Genomic DNA, 24,201 nt, shown 5'->3' with positions numbered 1-24,201 from the left:
AAAGAACTTATCGTAGCAGGTCTTGAACAGTGATTGAAACCGCACAGCCCAATTATAATAGCTTTTAGGCAATAATAAAAAACTTATCGTAGCAGGACTTGAACAGCGATTGAAACCACACAGCTGTAGCTAGATGTAGTTTTTTTGAATATGATGTTCTTTGAGTAACAATGGTTTCCTATTGAAGCATTTGCCACTTGTCAGATTTATTACAAGAGAATGATCTGTCATTAGTATCATTTTTGTGACAAGCCCTGCATCCAACATCATCTGGAGGTGTCGGCTTAAGGGGCCTACAGCGATGCCAGAGATGGCACATGCTGAAGGAGTGCGCCGAAAGGGATTGCCCCTTTGTGTGCCCCTTAGTGTGTGCCTTAGTTTTTATCTCATTAACTTTTTTTAATTTTTATTTTTATTGAATTTTCACATTTATAATAGAACACAAATGTTCTCAGAAAAATCAGATTCAATAAGCATAAATCTAAAGCATAATTAGAAATATCCTTCTAAATTAGCAAACATATCTGAATATTATAAGAAATAGAGGAGAACCAAGATGTAAAGAAGCAGTCATACAAAGTAAATCAACTCAAGCATATTACGTTATTGCAGTATAATATAATCCATACATTTTACCATCTTAAGCCTGTACCCCCCATGGAGTATAGTTTAGGAATATGAGTCCAGATATATATGCAATTGAGTGGGGTCTGTAAAAATGTATTTTAAATTTTGATAAGTAATCAAACATTTACATGGAAAATGTAAGTTTAATTTAGCCCCCCTTGATATTGCTTCGTTTCTCGTCGCTAAAAATGTTTTCCTCCATTCCTGTGTACTTTTTGTGATGTCTGGAAATATCCAAACTTTTTGCCCATGAAAGCAGTGAGATTGGTTACGAAAGAACATTCTCAACACAGAGTCCCTTTCTGAGATAAATGCAAATAACTGTCTCCTGATTCATCTCCAAGACTGCTGACAAACTCAAAGATGAAGCCGATACTTGTATTTGCTGATCATTTTTCCTTTCTTTAAATGTAGGTAAATAAATAGTATATCTTAGAGATTGCTGGTACCACTTACCTTATTAACTTTTAATATCTACTAACATAATTGTTTTTTCTTTCTACAGTTTTTCCTTACACCTACCCTGAAAATGCTTAACTCAACTGTTACAGGAAATGGTAGATATGGTCCGCTTCCTCCCCTTCCCCGCATACCCCGTCCTCAATACCTTTCCACAATTCATTTGCATACAACATCCGTTGAAACTTCAGTACTTTTGTTTACATCCATCTTACTTCTGTTACTTAATGTTCAATCTATCAGAAAGACAACCCCAATAATTTATGATTTGCTTACTACTCCTACACCGGATATTATGCTTATAACTGAGACATGACTATATGATCATGACACTGTTATCTTAAACAAACTCTGTCCTGATAGCTATACCTATTTTTCACAATCACGTCACAATCAAAGAGGAGGAGGCCTGCTTCTAATTACCAAATCTGCTTTATTGCCTATCAAAAAAAAAACATTCAGTTACATGATGATAACATGGAAATAATGTTAATTACTACAGTCCTTGTAAACATTTGTTTAGTTTACTGTCTACCCAGTTACTTGACTCATAATGGATCTCCTTTCCTTGAAACATTAGTTACTCTACCAATTGATCTTTCCAAAACTATTTTCACAGGTGACTTTAATCTTCATTTTAATAGCTAACCAACTTACTCATCTGTCATTAACAAAACTGATGTTCTCCATGGCTTAGGCCTCACTACTTTAATTAAATATTCCACTCATAAACATGGTAATACTTTAGATCAAGTCTTCTACAACCCTGCGTGGTACAATTTATCTACTTCAATTATTCCTGTACCCAGGAGTGATCATTTCCTGATTCATATAACAGGAAATATTAACCAGCCCCTCCAAAATAACTGCAATTCAAATTGTAAAAAAAAAAGTGTCATTAAGATGTAAAATGGCTGATCTAGAATCATTTACCATCTCCCTACTGCCACATATCAATTCAATCTGCATACAGTTCCTGAAACTATGACCCACTACTGGAATTTCACAATTGAAAATAGTTTAAACAATTTAGCTCCACTAACACCCCCTAAGTCCTCAAAGCCAAATTCACCCTGGTACACTGATACCTTACTTAAGATGAAATGCACATTAAGGAAACTAGACTGCCGTTGGCATAAGAACCCTTTACTGATACGCAAACAGGCTTATTATACCCATTTTACTAGCATACAAAAGAAAAATTGATCATTCCAAACAAGATTTTATGCCTTAAAAATACAAGCTTAATTCAAAAAGGACATCATAAATAACAGCTGTTTTTGTTAGATTGTGATACCTCATAAGATGTGGAGCCTCTCTATATTTATCAGAGGGTGCTCTCTTTAGGAAAAGTCAAATATCTGACGTTAACCACAGTTCTCAAGATTGGTTTAACGCCATAAGACTTTTTATTGTATAATCACTGGTATCAACAATCAGATTTTAGGCACTTTGCAATTTTTTACATTTTTGTGAAAATTAAGATGGGTATGAAAACAGATCACTTATCATTCAGATTGCGCTTGGCGTAAAGAGGTGACAGCTTTTCAAACACCAGCATGAACCCGACACGTCCGTGTTTCGTGGACTTCTTCAATCACGGACACGGACGTGTCGGGTTCATGCCGGTGTTTGAAAAGCTGTCACCTCTTTACGCCAAGCGCAATCTGAATGATAAGTGATCTGTTTTCATACCCATCTTAATTTTCACAAAAATGTAAAAAATTGCAAAGTGCCTAAAATCTGATTGTTGATACCAGTGATTATACAAAAAAAGTCTTATGGCGTTAAACCAATCTTGTGAACTGTGGTTAACATCAGATATTTGACTTTTCCTAAAGAGAGCACCCTCTGATAAATATAGAGAGGCTCCACATCTTATGAGGTATCACAATCTAACAAAAACAGCTATTATTTATGATGTCCTTTTTGAATTAAGCAATAAGCATTACTACATACATCATAATTGCACAGTTGACTATTTGTTTAATCGTGTTAAAAATTCAAGCAGCAAACAGCAATCCATATACCCTTGCTTCCCTTCCGTCTCTTCCCAAGATTATAAAAAACCTCACAACTGTACTCCAAAATGTATCTAATCACTATACCGATGATTTCTGCAATAATATTGCTCGATATTTTAGAGAAAAAATGGAGAAAGTCAAACATCACATCACTACCTATTACAGTCCCCAATCTTCCATAAGCCATCTGTTCCTTCTCTGAATTTGATTCTGTCAATTCTGATATAATAATCCACATATTAACTAAATCTAAAATCTCTAATAGTTCTTTCAACTCCTGCCATGGTCAGTTAATAAAAGACATTAAAGAACACGTTTCACCATCAATAATATATAATAATACAAAATAGTCAAAATACAATATAATATATAATACAAAATAATATAATATATAATATAATATAATAATACTATATAGTCAAGGAAAACATAGAACATAAGAAATTGCCATGCTGGGTCAGAACAAGGGTCCATCAAGCCGAGCATCTTGTTTCCAACAGAGGCCAAACCAGACCACCAAAACCTGGCAAACACCCAAAGAACCTGGCAAATATCTCACTTTCTTCAGGATTATTTCCATCTTTCCTGAAACAAACAAACAAACAAAAAACAAACAAACAAACATCAATTCTTCCAATTCCCCGAAAAGAAAAATATAGATATACTTGATATTACCAATTACTTTCATATTGCTTCCCTTCCGTCTCTTCCCAAGATTATTGAATCGGTTATTCTTAAACAAATCTCAGACTACATATATGATAACAATCTGTTGCATCTAAACCAACATGGATTTAGAAAAGGACATAATATTGAATCCCTTCTTATATCATCATTTGACACAATAAGCAGAGGATTTGTCTCAAATACTGACTTTATACTGTTGCGACCGTCACTTCCCGATAGCTTCACTCCACCTACCTTTCCTTTTTTGCGGCTCCTCCTGCTCTTCACGGATGCCTGGCTGCCACGGCGTCTGCCTGCCGTCCTCTCTGACGTCCCCAGACCTGCTTGAGCACTGCCTCCCGCCATGTTCTACAGGTACCTTAGGAAGCACGCGCCATGCGGCCCTCATTCTTATTTCCTCATTGGCGGGTACCTCAGGGGCGTCCCCCTGTGATGACGTCACACTTCCCGGATAGTCAAGCCTATAGTTTATTGCTAGCCGTTGAGTTAGCAGGGGAATTTTTTACGGATGGGATTCGCTCTGCGTACCCAGCTACTCTGCCTTTCCAACATCTATCGGACTCTTTCTGCTAATGCGGTACCCGCTCCTCGGGAGCCTCTTTTGCTTCTTTCAGGTTGCTATCAGGTAACCGGTACTCGCTCTTCAAGGGCCCATGTTCCCTGACCCACCGCCTGCATCTATCTCCTCTTTTACTTGGAAGAATTTTCTACAGACACCATCAGTGAGTACTACTATCATCCACTCCTCAGAGCTGTCTCCCTGGAACCAGGTACTCACTCCTCGAGGGCCTGCCTCTGTTCCAGCGCCAGTGCCATCTCCTATGTGGAACCACTGTGTGAGTACTTTGCTGAGTTTCTCTGCTCCCAGGGATCTGGTACTCGCTCCTCGAGGGCTAGCTCTCCCTATCTCGGGGCTTCTCCATATTTGGGACTCTGTGAATGTTCTATTGTACTCACTATCTCAGTTCCCTCCACTACAGCACTGCTACCGGAGGAACCGCTGTTCCAGCGCCCTGGGGAATACGAGCCCAGCCAAGTTACATCTTTTACTCACTACTGCCACCTCTGGTGGCTTCTCAAACTGTCTAAATAAAGAAATATCTGTGTTTGTGTGTCCAGAGCTGAGCCTGATCTGTAGCCCCTCACGGGACTTCCCCCCGTGGGCGTGGTCAGCTGCCACAGTGTCCAAGTGTTCACCCAAACCTCACTAATTATAACACATACTAGTATTTTTGGATATTTCTGCAGCCTTCAACACTTTAAACCATGAAATTCTACTATCAAACCTCAAACACATAGGCATTTCAGGTTCTGTTTATCAATGGTTCAAATCATTCATTGCTAATCGACCACCACAAATTACTCTCGATGATTCAAAATCAAACTGGTACTCTACTAGTATGGGCATCCCACAAGGTTCTGCATTATCCACCACTCTTTTCAACATTTACCTCCTCCCACTTTGTCACCTCCTTTTTGGTCTCGATCTGAACTTTAAAATTTACGCTGAAGACATTCAGTTCATTATTCCTTTCTCAACCTCTTGGTCCAAAATCCTATCACTCCTGCATCTTTATCTAAAAACAATAAACACCTGGTTATTATATAATTGTTTAAAACTCTCCATATATTTAAAACAGAATTGATCTTTTTATCTACTGTGCCTGATTTCTCTAGGCAGCCCCCGGACAACTTTACATTTGAAAACCATACCATTCCGATAACAAATTGTTGCAGCCCCGGTCGCCTCCCTTGAGATCGGGACCGTGGCCGCTTACCTCAGTTCTGGACCGTGCCAAAAACTGCTGGGTTCCAGGCCTGCTAGGCCGCATAGCTGCGGCGTCTCCACGAGGGAGATGCCGCCGAGGCCCGATGTTGGCTCCGCCCCCACGCTGCTACGCGCGCACGTGCGCAAAGGAAGATCATTTAAAGGTCCAGCACCCGGAAGTGCTGGACAGCCCCCTGGATGACGTCAGGCGCCGGCAAAGTACTTAAGCCGTGTCTGACTGCTGAACATTGCCTTGCAACGAGGTCTCTCCTTGGAGTGTCTAGTTGCTGTCCTTGCTCCTGCGTTGTGATCCTGCCATCTGTTTCTGCTGATCCTGCCATCCGTTCCTGTTGTTCCTGCCATCCACTCCTGCTGTTCCTGCCCTCCGCTTCCGTGTTCCTGTCCCAGCTCCAGCTCTGGCTGACCTTCTCTCTCGGTGGATTTCCTGGCTCTTGACCCCTGTTTGCTTCTGATGTGCCGGCCTGCTGCCTGCCTCAACCCCTGGATCCTCATCTCGTCTCGTCTCGCTGTTGTCTCCTAAGTCCCAGTGGTCCAGATCCCTACGGGCTCCTCCTGGGGGGATCTAGGACTTCCAGGGTGAAATCTTCGCTTCCATTACTCGTTTCGCTGTTGTCTCCTAAGTCCCAGCGGTCCAGGTCCCTACTGGCTCCTCCTGGGGGGATCTAGGACTTCCAGGGTGAAAGCTTCTCCTGTGCTTCAGTCTTGGTTCCGCCTCCCAACCTGTCTTCAACGGAACCCCTGGTTCCACCAGGCCGGCCCAAGGGTCCTCCTCAATTTGCAACAGTTTGCAAGGCCATGGACCCGGCGGACATGTCTGGCCTGCAGGCCATTCCCGGAATGGCCCAACGACTGCAGCAGCAGCAACACTGCCTCGATGTCCTGGCAGTCACCGTCGAGCGCCTAGCAAATTGGCTGGATGCAGCCAAACAAGAGCCACCCCCAGTGCCACCTCCAGCTCCTACCATGAATGTAGTGGCACCAACTCAGTTTCCAGCTCCGACACGGTATGCAAGCGAGGCCAAGGCTTGCCGAGGGTTTTTGAACCAATGTTACATCCGGTTCTCCTTGCTTCCAGCCCAATTCTCATCTGACTCGGTGAAGGTACCCTACATCTTATCACTGCTTGATGGGAAGTCATTAGATTGGGCCTGGCCAATGTGGGAATGCCAGGATCCCTTATTGCACAACCTCCAACAGTTTGTACTTAACTTCTGACAAGTCTTCGACAAACCCGCACGTCTGTCCATGGCAACGTCAGAGCTGTTACAGCTAAGACAGGGATTCCGATCCCTGGCAGACTATGCCATCAAATTTCACACACTCACCATGGAGGTGGGTTGGTGCAATTATTGTTTGCGGGGAGTTTTTCTAGAGGGCCTTCCAGGGCGTATCAAAGATGAATTGGCCGCCAGAGACATCCCTGATGATCTTAATGACCTTATCGATAGGGCCGGTCAGATTGACTGATGGCTTCAGCAGCGGGCAAAGGAGGGGCATCCGCCATGCCATCCCATCCCATATCTCTAGCCCCAGCGTTCTCTAGACCCATGGCACCACCCTCCATTCCGAGAGCATCCCACGCGGCTTCTCCTTCTGAAGAGCCTATGAAGAGAGGAGAAGACACTGCACGCTGGGGGTTATATCTTTACTGTGGCAGTAAAGGCCATTTCCTAGCACAGTACAAGGAATAGCTGGAAAACGCCTGAGCCTAGATGGTACGGGGCAGCTACTCCTAGGCTGCACTGGTTCTGCTCCTCAGTGTACAGTTCCTGTGACATTAGAATACCCTGGAGAGTATTTTCACACCTTGGCCTTCATAGACTCCGGAGTGGAGGGGAACTTCATCGTAGCAGACTTGGTACAACAATTACGTCTGCCTACTGTACCACTGCGCTCTCCGCTACGTGTCACGTCTATTCGAGGTACCATTCTTCCTGGGAGCATCTCTGAATCCACGAAGCCACTGACGCTCCAGACAGGAGTACTGCATTCCGAAGAAATTTCCTTCTTGGTGTTGGAGAAAGCAGTGCACCCAGTAGTGCTGGGCCTGCCATGGTTGCAGCAACATTCTCCTGTGATTCCGTGGGACACTCTACAACTTACACAGTGGAGCCCCTTCTGCTTCTCTCAGTGCCTCAAGTTACCAAGACCACCTAGGGTATCCCTGTTAAGCACTTCGGTACTACCTCCCGCACCTTACAGAGATTTTGCGGAGATATTCTCAAAGAAAAAAGCAGAGATTCTTCCACAGTACCGACCCTTTGACTGCACTATAGACATGCTACCTGGAACCACACCCCCTCTTGGAAGGGTGTATCCACTGTCCCTACCAGAAACTCATGCCATGTCAGAGTATATCTCAGAGAATCTTGCTAAAGGATTCATCCGTCCCTCTCAGTCGCCTGCTGGAGCAGGGTTTTTCTTCATGGGGAAAGAATATGGAACACTTAGACCATGTATCGACTACCGAGGCTTGAATGCCATTACCAAACGGGATCGCTACCCGCTTCCGTTAATCCCCGAGCTCCTAGATCAACTACAGGGAGCCAAACTCTTTACTAAGCTCGACTTACGGGGTGCTTATAATTTGGTTCGCATCCGTCCTGGAGACAAATGGAAGACTGCCTTCAACACTAGAGACAGGCATTATGAATACCTGGTAATGCCCTTTGGGTTGTGTAACGCCCCAGCAGTCTTCCAAAATCTCATGAACGAAGTATTAAGGGAGATGCTGAATTCATACGTCAAAGTGTATCTGGATGACGTTCTAATCTACTCTAAAGATCTGGAATCCCACTGACAGCATGTCAAACAAGTGTTGCAAGTCCTGAAGGATAATCACTTATACGCTAAGCTCGAGAAGTGTATGTTAAAGTGCGAATCACTTCCGTTCCTGGGATACATAGTGTCGTCTACCGGATTTCAGATGGACCCAGAAAAAGTATCTGCAATTACCAACTGGCCTCATCCCTCGGGAATAAAGGCATTACAGCGGTTCCTGGGATTTGCCAATTTTTATAGACATTTCATTCCTCACTATTCTTGTAGGGTGGCACCTATTATCGCGTTAACTCGGAAAGGAGTGGATGCTAAAGTATGGCTGGAGGCCGCCTGTCGGGCCTTTGAAGACTTAAAGCAAGCCTTTCTGATGGACACCTGCCTGTACCACCCTGATCCCCAACTTCCCTTTGTTGTAGAGGTTGATGCCTCTAGTCTTGCAGTGGGAGCCATACTCAGCCAGCATTTGAATTCAGGTCAACTACTCCCATGTTCTTATTACTCTAAGAAGTTCTCGCCCGCCGAATGCAATTACAGCATAGGGGATAAGGAGCTCCTGGCAATCAAGCTGGCATTCGAGGAGTGGAGGCAGTGGCTTGAAGGGGCAATCCATCCAGTCACGGTTTACATAGACCACAAGAATCTCGAATTCCTGTCTCAAGCTCAGCGATTGAATCCCAGACAAGTCAGATGGTTTCTCTTTTTCAACCGTTTTGACTTCACTCTTCACTATCGTCCAGCCTCAAAGAATATCCGGGCTGATGCATTATCTTGGACCTCTGTCATGGAGGAGGAGGAGGAGAATCCCCAATACATTCTGGGCCCCACCAAGGTCCGTTTGGCAGCTGTAACTGTCGATTCTCAAGAAAGGACTGTAGTTCCTAAACATCTACGGAAGAGAGTTCTAAGCTGGGCCCATGAGTCCCTGACCAGCGGTCATGCCGGACGAGACAGGACATTAGAATTACTGAATCATTACTACTGGTGGCCCAACTTAAGACGGGATGTTCGAACCTATGTGAGTTCCTGTCCCACATGCGCCAGACAGAAACCGAAAGTTGGGTCCCCCTGGAGCCTATTGCAGCCACTCCCAGTCCCCACGGAGCCCTGGACTCATATAGCCACAGACTTTGTGGTGGATTTACCATCATCTCAAGGTAAGACCGTAATTTGGGTCACGGTAGACCGCTTTTCAAAAATGGCCCACTTCATGCCATTACCCAAACTGCCATCTGTCCCAAAACTAGCACTGCTGTTTGCACAACACATCTTCCATATCCATGGGCTTCCACAAGGATAGTGTCAGATCGGGGACAACAGTTTACTGTGTTCCTTGCCTTTTGGCCCATGCTTGTGTCCCTTTGGTATTTGTTTTGTCCTTGCTTTATATCACGATTACCTATTTGTTCTGTGGTTGGCCATTTCTAAGCAGTCTACTGTTTGTCTGTTTGTTCTGTTGCCCTGTTTTTATCCCTGTCTTGTCTTCTTATGGTGCACTCTCTATCTTGTGTTCTATTTATGGACAACATTTTTGTGCTGTTCCTTGCAGCTAACTCTTCCTAAGTGGATGTCCTTCAGTCCCTGCCCTTACAGTGCACCACCAGCTTAATCCTACTGGCCATCAGAACCTGTGTGTTAAATCCAAGGGGGAGGTGGCCAATACAAGTAGAAGACCAAACACCACCTGTTTCTGCTTTATCCAGTCCTGTCCTGAGTCCTGTACTGCTTCTGCTCTGAGGGTTACCCTTAACCAAAACCATAGCCCCAACAATAAAACTCTTCCCTTTAGCCTGAGGATGCATTGCTCACCTTACTGGCAGCCAGAAAAAAACATAGACAGAAAAAGGTTACTAGCACCATTGCAATTGCAATCACCACACTGCCTCCCACTCTGACTGTCCCCCAGTGAAGAGAAAAATCAAAATCAGTAGCAGTGCATTTCCTCTCTTTCTGGCACAGTGATTGTGTGTTAGACCACTGCAAAATAGAGAACAGCAGAAACAACCATTTTCCTGTGCCAAATCCCAAAGTTTGCAAGCCTTTTAAAACTTTGTGAGTGCTTCTGGTTGCATGTCATTTTCTGCCATGAGCTAGAGAGGAACTACAGAGCTTTCTGAACATGATCAGACTTTATAGTGGGCATGGGTCAGAGTCACTTTATCTAGATAGCTGTTGTAGGCTTGTTAAAAAGACGTTGCACTATGATTTATCCTTTAGATAGTCTCCTTGCCAACTTTTCTTCCTTGTCTTTGACAAAGTGGTGAGGTCACCCAGGCAAGAGCTGGTTGCTATAGTTACCAATTGTTTCCCCACAGTACACAGCCATAGACTTCAATCAGTCATAAACATTAATTAGAAACATAAATGAATGGAACAAAGAATATTTGTTTCATTTGTGAGACCTATCCTTTTATTAAGACTTATGAAATGTAATGTTTTGGCAGTGATTTAATCATAATTATGACCAGTTTTATAACAGATTAGATGTGTTCAATATGTTAACAATATAGAAAAGCCTTAAAACAGTTCATAGTTTTGAAAATTCTACCATGCTATTTTGTTAGCTAAATGAAAAGTTGTATGAATATATACAATGTAGTATATAGGCTGGTGTTTTAGTAAATCTGTCTTACTTATAGAGCTGAAACTAGAGTAGCTTTAATCCTCTATAGAGAATTGCATATTGGATCTGATTGATTAAAGGAGAACTACTCTTGCTACTATATCAACTTCTTCTTATTGAGAAAATAGGGCTGACATTTTTTCTATCTCTTTTGTAAGAAATAGGTAGCTATTTGGCTAGATATGGCTCTGTTCCCTAGGGCAGTCAGTTTCCTGCAAATAGAAGAATTCTCTCAAAATGTGGTTAGCATAAAGTACAATTCTGTTTCTTCCATCCTGTAAAAAATGATCCAATCATTTCAATAGAATATAATGGCAAGTCTCTTCTCATCACACAAGTTCCAAAATATTTCTTAAAATGATATTTGAAAGTTTGCTGCCAAAGCATATATGAGTAATATGAGTTCAGAAGGAGTGTAAAGACCTAGAATCCATTATAAAAATAGAAAAGATAAGTTTAAAATTAGAATTTAAGGGAAAATGGAACAACTGTAAATGAAGGCAGGAAAATTTTGCTTTAGAAAAAAAGAAGAGGGTGAAGTCAGCCATGAGAGGTCATGGGCAAATTAAAGAAATAAAGATCAGTTTTCAAAGCCAATTATGAGGGTAAATGGTTATTAAAATGTGCAAATTGGCTGGCTGAAAATTGCCCTTCATTAATATATCTAAAAGTGCATTGCTCTACCAGTGTGCATATAGTTGTATCTGCACTTGTAGGATGCATGTAGATAACTATTTGAACTATATGGGGTAGATTTTCAAAGGGTTACGCACGTAAGTTATACGCGAAACCCCCGAAAACCTACCCCAACCCCACCCTGCACGTGCCGAGCCTATCTTAGGCTCGGCGGCGTGCAGAAGCCCTGGGATGCGCGTAAGGGGGCATTCCAGGGGTGGGGCCGCGACCTCTGGACCAGCCCCCGGACCTGAACATGGCGCGCGGAAGCCATCCTGCGCGTGCGAGTTACGCCTGCCTTGAGCAGGCGTAACTTCTGGAATAAAGGTAGGGGGGGTTTAGATAGGGCTGGGGGGGTGGGTTAAGTAGGGGAAGGTGGGGGGAGGTGGAAGGAAAGTTCCCTCTGAGGCCGGCTGCGCGGCTCGGCACGCACAGACTGCCGATTTTGCTCAGCCTTGCACGAGCAGATCCTGGATTTTAACAGATACGTGCGGCTATGTGAGTATCTATTAAAATCCCACATACTCTTGTTTGCGCCTGGTGTGCAAACAAAAGTACGCGTGTGCGTAATTTTGTAAAATCTACCCCTATATGTGCGATTTTCCATGGAAAAATACCCCTACAGAAAAGGAGGTGCAAAATAATGTCCCTGGCTGCTTTGTACCTGAGGCAGTTTTCAATGTGAAAATGCATATACACTTTTTCTTTGAAAACTGGAGCAAAGTCCATAGTTAAAAAGTTCCCATAGATTTTTTCCCAAAGTGTATAGTCTAAAAATTGCCCCTACTATAAACTTGATTCACAGCACTCATATTCATGTATCATTTTCCCCATTATGGGGGCAATTTTTTAAAAATCCCTATGTGGGTAAAGTGCATGAGTATTTTTATCCACTAAACGTCAGGTGGGTTTTCAAACACAAAATCTCACATAGGATATGTGCCAGCTGCCCCTTAAGCAGATCTACTTGTTTACCTGCTTAGTGAGTCTCTCCCTCTTTCCCTGAGCTCTGTTTAAAAGATCAAACTCTCTTACCTGACACGCTCCCCTCTTCCCCACTCCCATATCAAATCCCAGTCTAAAGACAGAACTTCACACACACACACACACACACACACACACACTCACACAGGCCAGTGCAATATTATATACGTAAAACTGTGTGTCCAAACTGGGCATCCATTTTTTCCAGGCATGCACATTCACCTCTCCTGGGTACATGATGCTATATTTTAATGAGCTGTTGAATTAAAAAGGACATGCTCAGCTATGATTGTGCATCCATAGTGCTGAAAAGCATTGTGCATCCAGGAGACATGGCTGTGTGTGGGCCAGGAAAAAAAGGCACTCAATACGAGTGTCTGTTTTATCCCACCACACATAACTCACATGCACAATATACACGCATGCCTGCAGCTTGTATAGTGTGCACCCAGAAATTACTTTCTTTTTGTAATTCAGCTCTTCCATTTTCCCCCTAATTTTAAGTACCACAAGCAATAGAAGATAGTATTGCAACAATTTTAAATCATAGGAACCACAGAGACCAGGTTTTTTATTTTGTTTTTTCATGTGCTCTTGACTCGCGGAATGACAACATCAGCTCTGGGGCTGGTGTTAAATTTGCTATGTTGACAGGTGATGTTTTTGTAATGGGGAGTAATAACTAATAGCCACATCTACATGGCATTAATGTGTGATGAGCTTTATTAGCTATGTGTTTGCTTGTTTGCACATTAATCCTCTTATTGCATCAGGTTTTAGTCTAGCGTGTCCAAAACGCATGTCTAATCATGGGTTAACCTGTGCACTAGACTGAGTGCACTTTATTGCATCAACCCCTCACAGTGGTATCTTCCTATTCTCCCTTTCAGAAAGAAGCCTCGTGGTTTAGTGTCCTCTGCAGAGCATAGTGTAGCATCAGATTGAATACCATTTTAAATGTGACATGATTGGGGCAGGAAGACATACTACTACTGTCTCTCTTGCAATTGGCTTTCTGTGGTGACTTTGAAAGCTAAGGTTGGGTCCCAGTGCTATATTAATTGCAATTTCTGATTCAGCTGTAAGCATTTCTAATGTCAGTGTACATTTAAATTTATTTTAATCTGCCTTGAGACATTCAAAATATTGATGTTCATAAATAAATAATAAAGCGATGAAGGAGGACCTGGAAGAGTCTACTGAAGTCTTGGAGGAGGAGGGATTAGGTGCACGAATCCACTAGACTTCTTTCTGGAAGAAAGAGTTGAAAAGACATTACCAAATCTGGCAGTGAGGAGTTTCTATCCTTTGATTGAGATTCAGAGGAAAGAAAGGAGTATGGGTCCAGAAGGGAGTAAGGTACTATCTTTTGTTTAGCATTTGGGGTAGGGGAGAGAGTAAAAAAAAAAGCAAATATAGACTTGCACTAACTTAAGAGCTGGCGTAAATCTATGCATGTAAACTGTGTGCATATATTTGGAAAAATCAAATGTGTACACATAGTTTTTCCAACAAACTTACCTTGCCCCATGGCCCCTAGGAATACTCTTTTTTTTTTTTTTGTAGTGTTTAAATATAGTCACACTGTGGAAGTATGTAATAATATTCATCTACTCTGGTCAGGGCAAATTTCAAACCCAGGGATTTAAGTATAGTTTAGTGCTTGCAACCCTATGAAGATTGTTCTCCCCATCTTAAGAAACAGACCTATGCAAATGTTTCATAACATACTGAAATGAGACCAAGCTATGATTCACCTCATAACCTTTGTCATGATCATACAGGTCCTCCACCCTTTTCAATAAAGGACAGCTATCAGACAGGCCAATACAGTAAAGGTCGCGGGAGAGCAGGCCAGTGCTTGCTCTCCCGGCACATGCACAGGCCACTCTCCTGTGCACGCGATTCAGGGGGGACAAACATGCAAATTAGGAACTGCGGTAAAAAGAGGCGCTAGGGACACTAGCGCGTCCCTAGCACCTGTTTTTTGACAGAGCGGCAGCTGTCAGCAAGTTTGACAGCTGACACTCAATTTTTCCAGTGTCGGTTCTCAAACCCGCTGACAGCCACGGGTTCGTAAACCGGACGCCGGCAAAATTGAGCATCTGGTTTTCAACCCGCACCATACGCTGTATGGCCGGCGCCATTTTCTGTACGGAAAAACGATTTTGCGCAAAATGGCGCCGGCCGTAGACAACACGATTTGACTGCAGGAGGTCGTTCCGGACCCCCGCTGGACTTTTGGCAAGTCTTGTGGGGGTCAGGAGGTTCCCCCAAGCTGGCCAAAAGTCCTTGGGGGTCCAGCGGGGGTCCGGGAGCGATCTCCTGCCGCGAATCATTTTTCCGTACGGAAAAACCAAATGTAATGCCGGCGCCATTTCTACAAGCACCAGAGGTCCGAGAGTAAAAGATCACACCGGGACCCTTCCTCTGGACCCCAGGTAATTTAAGGCATTTTGGGGGGGTTCGGGAGGGTGGGGGATTTATTTTAAAGGGTCGGGGTGGGTTTTAGGGTTGTTTTAGTGTGCCGGTTTTCCCGCCCTCCCCCTTCCCCCGATTTACAATTTTTTGACGATAAATCGGGGGAATTGTTATTGTATCGCGGCTCTAATGATTTTTGACGATTTAAAATATATCGGACGATATTTTAAATCGTCAAAAAACGATTCACATCCCTAATGTAGAGACATCATGGCCGGGCTGACCACAGTACATGCAAAGGCTGCGCTTCTTCTGAAGTCTTCTTTCTTTGGAAGTCAAACGCCCATGACCAAGTTGCATCGGTTCATCTTTATCAGCAGCAAGGATTCCTGGAACCATCCGAGATGCAGATGCAGCACTAACCTATTTTGACCCAGGTAACACCTTAGGCCGGAGTTCCTTCACCTTGTCCCGGAGCCGGTGATCAATCCGAATGGCCAAGGCTACGAAATCGTCCAGCGAGTCAGGTGTTTCGCGAGCAGCCAGCTCGTCCTTTAAACGGGTATCCAGGCCTCTACAAAAGAGAGTCTTGAGACATTTGGGGTCCCAACGGAGTTCCGCTGCAAGAGTTTTGAACTCTATGGCAAATGCAGCCAAAGATCTGTTGCCTTTCTTCAATTCAACCAAAGCAGAACCGACTACAGAAGTTCAAGCAGGGTCTCGAAAACGGATTTAAACAAGTCCATAAATCCTTCTATGTCCTGCAAAATGGGGTCCTTGTGTTCCCACAAGGTAGATGCCCAAGACAATGCCCTTCCATCCAGGTATGAAAGGATGTAGGTAGTCTTGGAGAGAGCCATAGGAAACATTGGTGGCTGTAAGGCAAAATGCATGCAGCACTGGTTTAAAAAGCCATGGGTTTTCTGGATTTCTCCGGAAAAGCGGATTGGAGCTGCCAGTGGTACAGCAGTCTATAAAGTTACCTCCTGTAACTGACCTTCATGGTTGGAAGCTGTGCCTTGAACCTTCTGTGAGTGTAGCTGATGAAACGCTGAAGTAAGTTTCTCCAAGGTGTCTTGCTGCTCCACAATGCACTGGGCCAGGCCCGGTATGGCTTGTAAGGCATTGAGTTGTGCCAGATCCATGGATTTAGCAATCTGTTATTGTTTGGGAAGTTGTGGGTGGATCCTTGGGCCAGTGGCAGATGACCACGCCCCCGGGGGAAGATCCCGAGAGGATCTTCCCCCGGGGGCGTGGTCAGGCTCAGAGTTTGGAGACAGACACACACTAGTTCTTTTATTAAACAGTATATATTGAACCACCAGAGGTGGTAGTAGTGAGCTGGAAGCACCCGGCTGGGCTGTGGTCCCTCAGATACTGGAACAGCGATCCCAGAATGGCAGAGCTTTAGAGAAACTAAGTATAGTGAGTAGGCAGGGTATGCAGAGTTTAGGAATAGAACCTTGATGGTAATACTCATACAATAGTCTCTTGAAGCAGCCCAGGAGCTGGAATGGATTAGGCCCTTGAGGAGCGAGTACCTGGTTCCAGGGAAAGCTCTGAGAGAAGGATGGTAACTCACTGGTGTTGTAGACAGCAATGAATTCCTGGCAAAAGTGGTATTCAGAAGCAGGTCCAAGAATGTGGGCCCTTGAGGAGCGAGTACTGGTTCCAGACTGCGACCTGAAAGGCAAAAGAGAAACGAGGCCCCCGAGGAGCGGGTACCCCTGGTAAGTCCAAGGAGGCAGAGTAGCTAGGACCGCAAGAAAACCTTTCCGTTGCTAATTCGATTAGCGAATTCAGAGACCTTAAATATCCGGTGCAGATGACTTCATCTCAGGGGGACGCCCCTGAGGTTCGCGCCACTGCTGGTACTTGATCGGGGTTGCACTGCGCGCGCGCCCTTAGGCTTCTGGGAAACATGGTGGAATGCAGCGTCTTGCCAGTCTGGGGACACCAGAGGAGGGCAGCAAGATGACGCCGTGGCAGCCAAACATCCAACAAGCAAAGAGGGAGTCGCCACAGAGGCAAGGTGGGCAGTGTGGAGACGTCGGGCAGCGATGGTCACAACAAGGAGGGAGAGAGAAGATAATGATGATGATTTCAGGGGGTGGGGGATAGGGGTAGAAGGCAAAGTAGTGAGGGGTGAAGATGCTATTAGGGCTGAGAAGGTGGAGAGAGAAGGTGATGATGCCAGGGATGAAGGAGAGTGGTGGAAGGAGAGGGAAGATGATGATGATGATGCAAGGGTGGGGGAAGAGATGGTAGGAGAGGGAAGGTGATGATGATGGTGGTGGGAGAAGGAAGATGATGATGCCAGGAAGTAGGGGAGAGGGGTAGAAAGAGAGAGAGATGGTGGTGATGATGATGATGCCAGGGGTGAGGAGGTGGAGAGAGAAGGTGATGTTGATGCCAGGGAGTGAGAGAGAGGGAAGGTGATGATGATAATTATGAGGGAGAGGGGTGAGATGGTGCAAGAGGGAAGGTGATGACAATGATGCCAGGGGGGGTGGGGGATAGGGAAGGGAAGAAGATGATGATGCCAGGGGAGAGGCTGGGAGAAGACAGAAGTGAGAAGGTGATGATGACAAGGGGTAGGGGGTGAGGGTAGAGAAAAGAAGAGAAAGGAATGATGGGGTATTGGGTGGAGTGGGTGGAGTGCCACATTGAAGGTATCCATGTGCCAGATGTGCCATGAAACAAAAAAGGTTGGGAACCACTGTTCTAAACTATAATATGACATTTATTGAAGAAAGAATTATGTTTTTCTTTTCCATTTAAAATATAATACATCAAAGGATTCTAGCCCCCTAATTTATCAATATCTTATGAGAAAACAGGGAGGATAATTTAAAAACCTGTGTAAGCTGCCCATATACACAGTAATATGGATGCACGATAGCTTGCACACATATTTTAAATCATGCATACAAATGCATGCACACTGTACAAATCTATCCAACAGCATGTTTGCATATCAATAAACATGAGGCATTTATTTTAAATATAGCCGCTTAGGTTTTGACTTATCTGGCTAAGTGGTGACAAATATCTGGCTAAGCAGAGCTGTTTAAGCCTTATCTGGCTGTATAAGATAGCCAAATAAGTAAAAGAAAAGCAAAACATAGGTGAATAAGTAAGACAGATGGATAACTAGTGCTTAAAAACGTATCCAGATATTTTACTAATCTATGCAGTGATTTTAAGATTTAACCAGAGAAGTGGTGGCTTTGCTATGTATCTGAATAAGTCTTTGTTGCCACTTAGCCAAAAAAGTAAAACGTTATTCAGCAAATGGAGGACATTTGCTATGCATGTATATTTGTGCTCTTAATGTTAATTATATACAAGAGGAAATTTAACTTGTGAATTTTCCTTAGCAGTTATCAGCTTTTATGCAAGTAAATTATCAAAATGTATAGCATGCATGCATGCATGAAGGAAATTACCAGTTACATCAATTAGTCTATTAGTTTGCTCATTCTATTTCTGGGTCGTGAAAAGCCCCTCCCCCAGGTTCTTCAGCCTGCACACCCCCAATTTACACAGACTCCTCAACAAGTCTGTGTTTATAAAGAATTATTTTCTTTCTTAAGCCTGATAATTAGCAGGTGTAAATATTTGCAAGTAATAGTTGTATGTGGGTCACATTCGCAGATTTTAAAATAGAAACTTATACGTATAAATGCTGGCCCTGACCACCCCTAGCCCATCCCTTTTTATAAGAGCAAATGTATTCACGCTTTATTACTTGTGCATGAATTTTTGAGGTTTATAAAAAAGCAGTTGCACTATTTGTGCACATATGTGCTCATCTTTATGCACACAAAAATTAAAATTCACTTATTAATTTGTATTTATTCAGGTTTTTCAGCCTACATGTCTTAATGTTTTCTCAACATTGACATTTCTAGGCAGTGTTCAACCTAACCCTCTGAAACATTTTTGCCTGCTCTCAAAGTACTAATTCACTACAAAATTTAATACAAGCAGTTAAAGAATCTTATATGTTTTTTACAGTTTTATATTCTCTACCACTATATTCTTTGAACTATAGACATATTTTTCCTTCCAGCTTTCTATTGGAGCTCATACTATTTATTTTGTTCTAGGCATTTGTCAAAATGCACCTCATTTAGTTCCTGTTGTATTAAGTAATTTATTTACTGTTCCAGTGCTGTAGATGAAAATTATGCAGCCAATTTCACTGTGCTCTTTATCATTTCATGACATGTATACATACTCTAATCAAAACAAAGTTTTGATCCATTCATAAAGCATCATGTGTTCAATACCTATCACAAAGTGGCATTTATCCTCTAACTAAAAACTTAGGGGTCATTTATCAAAGTGCTATTGATGTTTTCACATGTGTTATGGCGTTTTCGCATGCGTTAAGCACCTTCAACGCATGCAAAAATGCCTTAACGCATGCAAAAATGTCTTAACACATGCGAAAACGCCATATAGCACTTTGATAAATGACCCCTAAGTTTCCAGTTAGAGGATAAAGACCACTTTGTGATAGGTATTAAACACATACCATGCAGTCTGCTATTTATGTTTCTGACAAAAGGCTATGATCATGACCTTTAGTTATCAAAACGCAATACTAAATATATGTATACATTGCCGATATATGCTCATCAAAGTGCTTGACACTTCTTCCTGGTATCTTTCCCCTATAGGTCATGTGACCAGAACATGAAATCTCTTTCAAAAGTACCTAAAATTTAAAATACATTTAGGTATTACAAATTAGCAATAATATACAGTATGTCTGGCCTGACAATATATAGTGCACTTCATATAAAATGCATTTGATAGAGTTGGCTCAATGGCTCATCAATAATCCTGAGCACTATTGTGCAGAAGAGCTGAGATTAAAGAGCTGGCATGAGCCTCTGTTCCCCAGGTCAGCTGGGTTTAGGGATGTTCAAAGCCACTGGCAGGGCAGGAAATATCAGCCATTACTCAACAGTAACATTTATTGGTTTTACTCAGTGTACATATGACCATGACTGCATTGGCTGGACATGATGGGGGAGATTAACTAGGTGGAAATTATGCAAATTTTCAAATGAAGGTTCAAGGTCCTGTAGAACAATATAAGTCAGTTCTGTTTCAACTAGAAACTCAAATGAGTGGGCAAAACTGCAGGCCAAGAACAAAAAATAATAAGAACATAAGAACATAAGAAATTGCCATGCTGGGTCAGACCAAGGGTCTATCAAGCCCAGCATCCTGTTTCCTACAGAGGCCAAAACCAGGCTACAAGAACCTGGCAATTACCCAAACACTAAGAAGATCCCATGCTACTGATGCAATTAATAGCAGTGACTATTCCTTAAGTAAACTTGATTAATAGCACTTAATGGACTTCTCCTCCAAGAACTTATCCAAACCTTTTTTGAACACAGCTACACTAACTGCATTAACCACATCCTCTGGCAACAAATTCCAGAGCTTTATTGTGCATTGAGTGAAAAATAATTTTCTCCGATTAGCCAAAAATGTGCTACTTGTTAACTTTATGGAATGCCCCCTAGTCCTTCTATTATTCAAAAGTGTAAATAACCGAGTCACATCTACTCATTCAAGACCTCTCATAATCTTAAAGACCTCTATCATATCCCCCCTCAGCCATCTCTTCTCCAAGCTGAACAGCCCTAACCTCTTCAGACTTTCCTCATAGGGGAGCTGTTCCATCCCCTTTATCATTTTGGTTGCCCTTCTCTGTACCTTCTCCATCGCAACTATGTCTTTTTTGAGATGCAGCGACCAGAATTGTACCCAGTATTCAAGGTTTAGTCTCACCATGGAGCGATATAGAGGCATAATGACATTTTCCATTTTATTAACCATTCCCTTCCTAATAATTCCTAACATTCTGTTTGCTTTTTTGACTGCTGCAGCACACTAAGTCGATGGTTTTAAAGTATTATCCACTATGATGCCTAGATCTTTTTCCTGGGTGGTAGCTCCTAAAATGGAACCTAACATCGTGTAACTACAGCAAGGGTTATTTTTTCCTATATGCAACACCTTGGACTTGCCACATTAAATTTCATCTGCCATTTGGATGCCCAAACTTCCAGTCTTGCAAGGTCCTCCTGTAATGTATCACAATCCGCTTGTGATTTAAATACTCTGAATAATTTTGTATCATCCACAAATTTGATAACCTCACTCATCGTATTCCTTTCCAGATCATATATATATATATATATATATATATATATATATATTGAAAAGCACCGCTCCAAGTACAGATCCCTGAGGCACTCCACTGTTTACCATTTTTCCACTGAGAAAAATTGACCATTTAATCCTACTCTCTGTTTCTGTCTTTTAACCAGTTTGTAATACACGAAAGGACACTGTCTCCTATCCCATGCCTTTTTAGCTTCCTTAGAAGCCTCTCATGAGGGACTTTGTCAAACGCCTTCTGAAAATCCAAATATACTACATCTACCGGTTCACCTTTATCCACATGTTTATTAACCCCTTCAAAAAAATGAAGCAGATTTGTTAGGCAAGACTTCCCTTGTGTAAATCCATGTTGACTGTGTTCCATTAAACCATGTATTTCTATATGCTCTACGATTTTGATGTTGAGAATAGTTTCCACTATTTTTCCTGGCACTGAAGTCAGGGTCACTGGTCTATATTTACCCGGATCGCCCCTGGAGCGTTTTTTAAATATTGGGGTTACATTCGACACCCTCCAGTCTTCAGCTACAATGGATGATTTTAATGATAGGTTAAAAATTTTAACTAATAGATCAGAAATTTCATTTTTTAATTCCTTCAGTACCCTAGGATGCATAGCATTCTGGTCCAGGTGATTTGCTACTCTTTAGTTTGTCAATCTGGCCTACTACATCTTCCAGGTTGACAGTGATTTCATTCAGTTCATCTGACTCATCACCCCTGAAAACCATCTCCGGAACTGGTATCTCCCCCACATCCTCATTAGTAAACATGGAAGCAAAGGATTCATTTAGTCTTTCTGCCATGGCCTTATCTTCCCTAAGAGCCCCTTTAACCCCTGGGTCATCTAATGGTCCAACCGACTCCCTCACAGGTTTCTTGCTTCGGATATATTTTAAAAAGTTTTTATTATGAGTTTTTTCTTCTATGGCCAACTTAATTTCAAATTATCTCTTCACCTGTCTTATCAGTGTTTTACACATAATTTGACAATGCTCATGTTTTATCCTATTTTCTTCAGATGGATCTTTCTTCCAATTTTTGAAGGATTTTTTTTTGGCTAAAATAGCCTCTTTCACCTCACCTTTTAACCATAACGGTAATTGTTTTGGCTTCCTTCTACCTTTCTTAATGTGTGAAATACTTATGGACTGCACCTCTAGGATTGTATTTTTAAACAATGTCCATGCCTGTTGAACACTTTTAACCTTTGCAACTGCACCTTTCAGTTTTTTCTATTTTCCTCATTTTATCAAAGTTTCCCTTTTGAAAGTTTAGAGTTAGAGCTGTAGATTTACTTATTGTCCCCCTTCCAGTTATTACTTTAAATTTGATCATGTTATGATCACTGTTGCCAAGTGGCCCCACCACCATTACCTCTCTCACCAAATCCTGCGTTCCACTAAGAATTAAATCTAAAATAGCTCCCTCTCTTGTTGGTTCCTGAACCAATTGCTCCATGAAGCAGTCATTTATTACATCTAGGAACTTTATGTCTCTTGCAAGTCCTGATGTTACATTTACCCAGTCAATACTGGGGTAATTGAAATCTCACATTATTATTGCACTGCCAAATTGATTAGCTTCCCTGATTTCTCTTAGCTTTTCATCATCTGTCTGACCATTTTGTCCAGGTGGACGGTAGTATAGGGATGTGAATCGTGTCCTCGATCGTCTTAACGATCGATTTCGGCTGGGAGGGGGAGGGAATCGTATTGTTGCCGTTTGGGGGGGTAAAATATCGTGAAAAATCGTGAAAAATCGTGAAAAATCTAAAAATCTAAAATCGCAAAAACCGGCACATTAAAACCCCCTAAAACCCACCCCCGACCCTTTAAATTAAATCCCCCACCCTCCCGAACCCCCCCCAAATGAGTTAAATAACCTGCGGGTCCAGCGGCGGTCCGGAACGGCAGCGGTCCGGAACCGGCTCCTGCTCCTGAATCTTGTTGTCTTCAGCCGGCGCCATTTTCCAAAATGGCGCCGAAAAATGGCGGAGCCATAGACGAACACGATTGGACGGCAGGAGGTCCTTCCGGACCCCCGCTGGACTTTTGGCAAGTCTCGTGGGGGTCAGGAGGCCCCCCACAAGCTGGCCAAAAGTTCCTGGAGGTCCAGCGGGGGTCAGGGAGCGATTTCCCGCCGCGAATCGTTTTCGTACGGAAAATGGCGCCGGCAGGAGATCGACTGCAGGAGGTCGTTCAGCGAGGGTTCCGGGAGGGTGGGGGAGAGTAAGGGATTGGTTTTAAAGGGTCGGGGTGGGTTTAGGGGTTGTTTTGGTTTGTCGGTTTTCCCGCCCTCCCCCCAAATAATTCCCGTGCCCGATTTAACAATTTTTGACGATAAATCAGGGGAATTTGTATTGTATCGCACACTCTAACGATTTTTGACGATTTAAAAATTATCTGACGATTTTTTTAAATCGTCAAAAAACGATTCACATCCCTACTGCTGAGTGACTGTCGGCTTTCCCCCTTGTTCTAGTTTAAAATCTGTGTAGGGATACTTGTTTACACAACCTTTGCCTCACTTGCATCATCTGTTTAATTCAATAGTAATTCAGAAATAATTTTAAATCAAATAGAACATGCCTTTTGAGGATAATCTTAAGCAAGTTGTGGCCAACTTGCAATGTTAGCCAGATAAACTAATGTACTAAGTTGCAAAGATTTTTCATGAAAATATGTTTTGTGTAAAAAATTGTTATGCAAAGTGCCCAAACGTTTACGCTTTTTTACACTTGTGAGCATTGTGTGAAATGTTTTACGTAAAATACCTTTTCATGAAAATATTTTTTAGTTTAGTTCATCAGTCTTTTAGTTTTCTACTTAACCTTAATGCTCATCTAATTGCAAGGTATGCACACATGTTTGAAAACACAAATCTTGTGGCTAATGTTTAAAGAGAAACTAAAAATAATT

The sequence above is a fragment of the Rhinatrema bivittatum genome, chromosome 5 (genome assembly GCF_901001135.1).
Source record: "Rhinatrema bivittatum chromosome 5, aRhiBiv1.1, whole genome shotgun sequence".
Lineage (NCBI taxonomy): Eukaryota > Metazoa > Chordata > Amphibia > Gymnophiona > Rhinatrematidae > Rhinatrema > Rhinatrema bivittatum.
The sequence above is the reverse complement of the archived record's forward strand: the minus strand, read 5'-3'. Positions refer to the sequence as shown.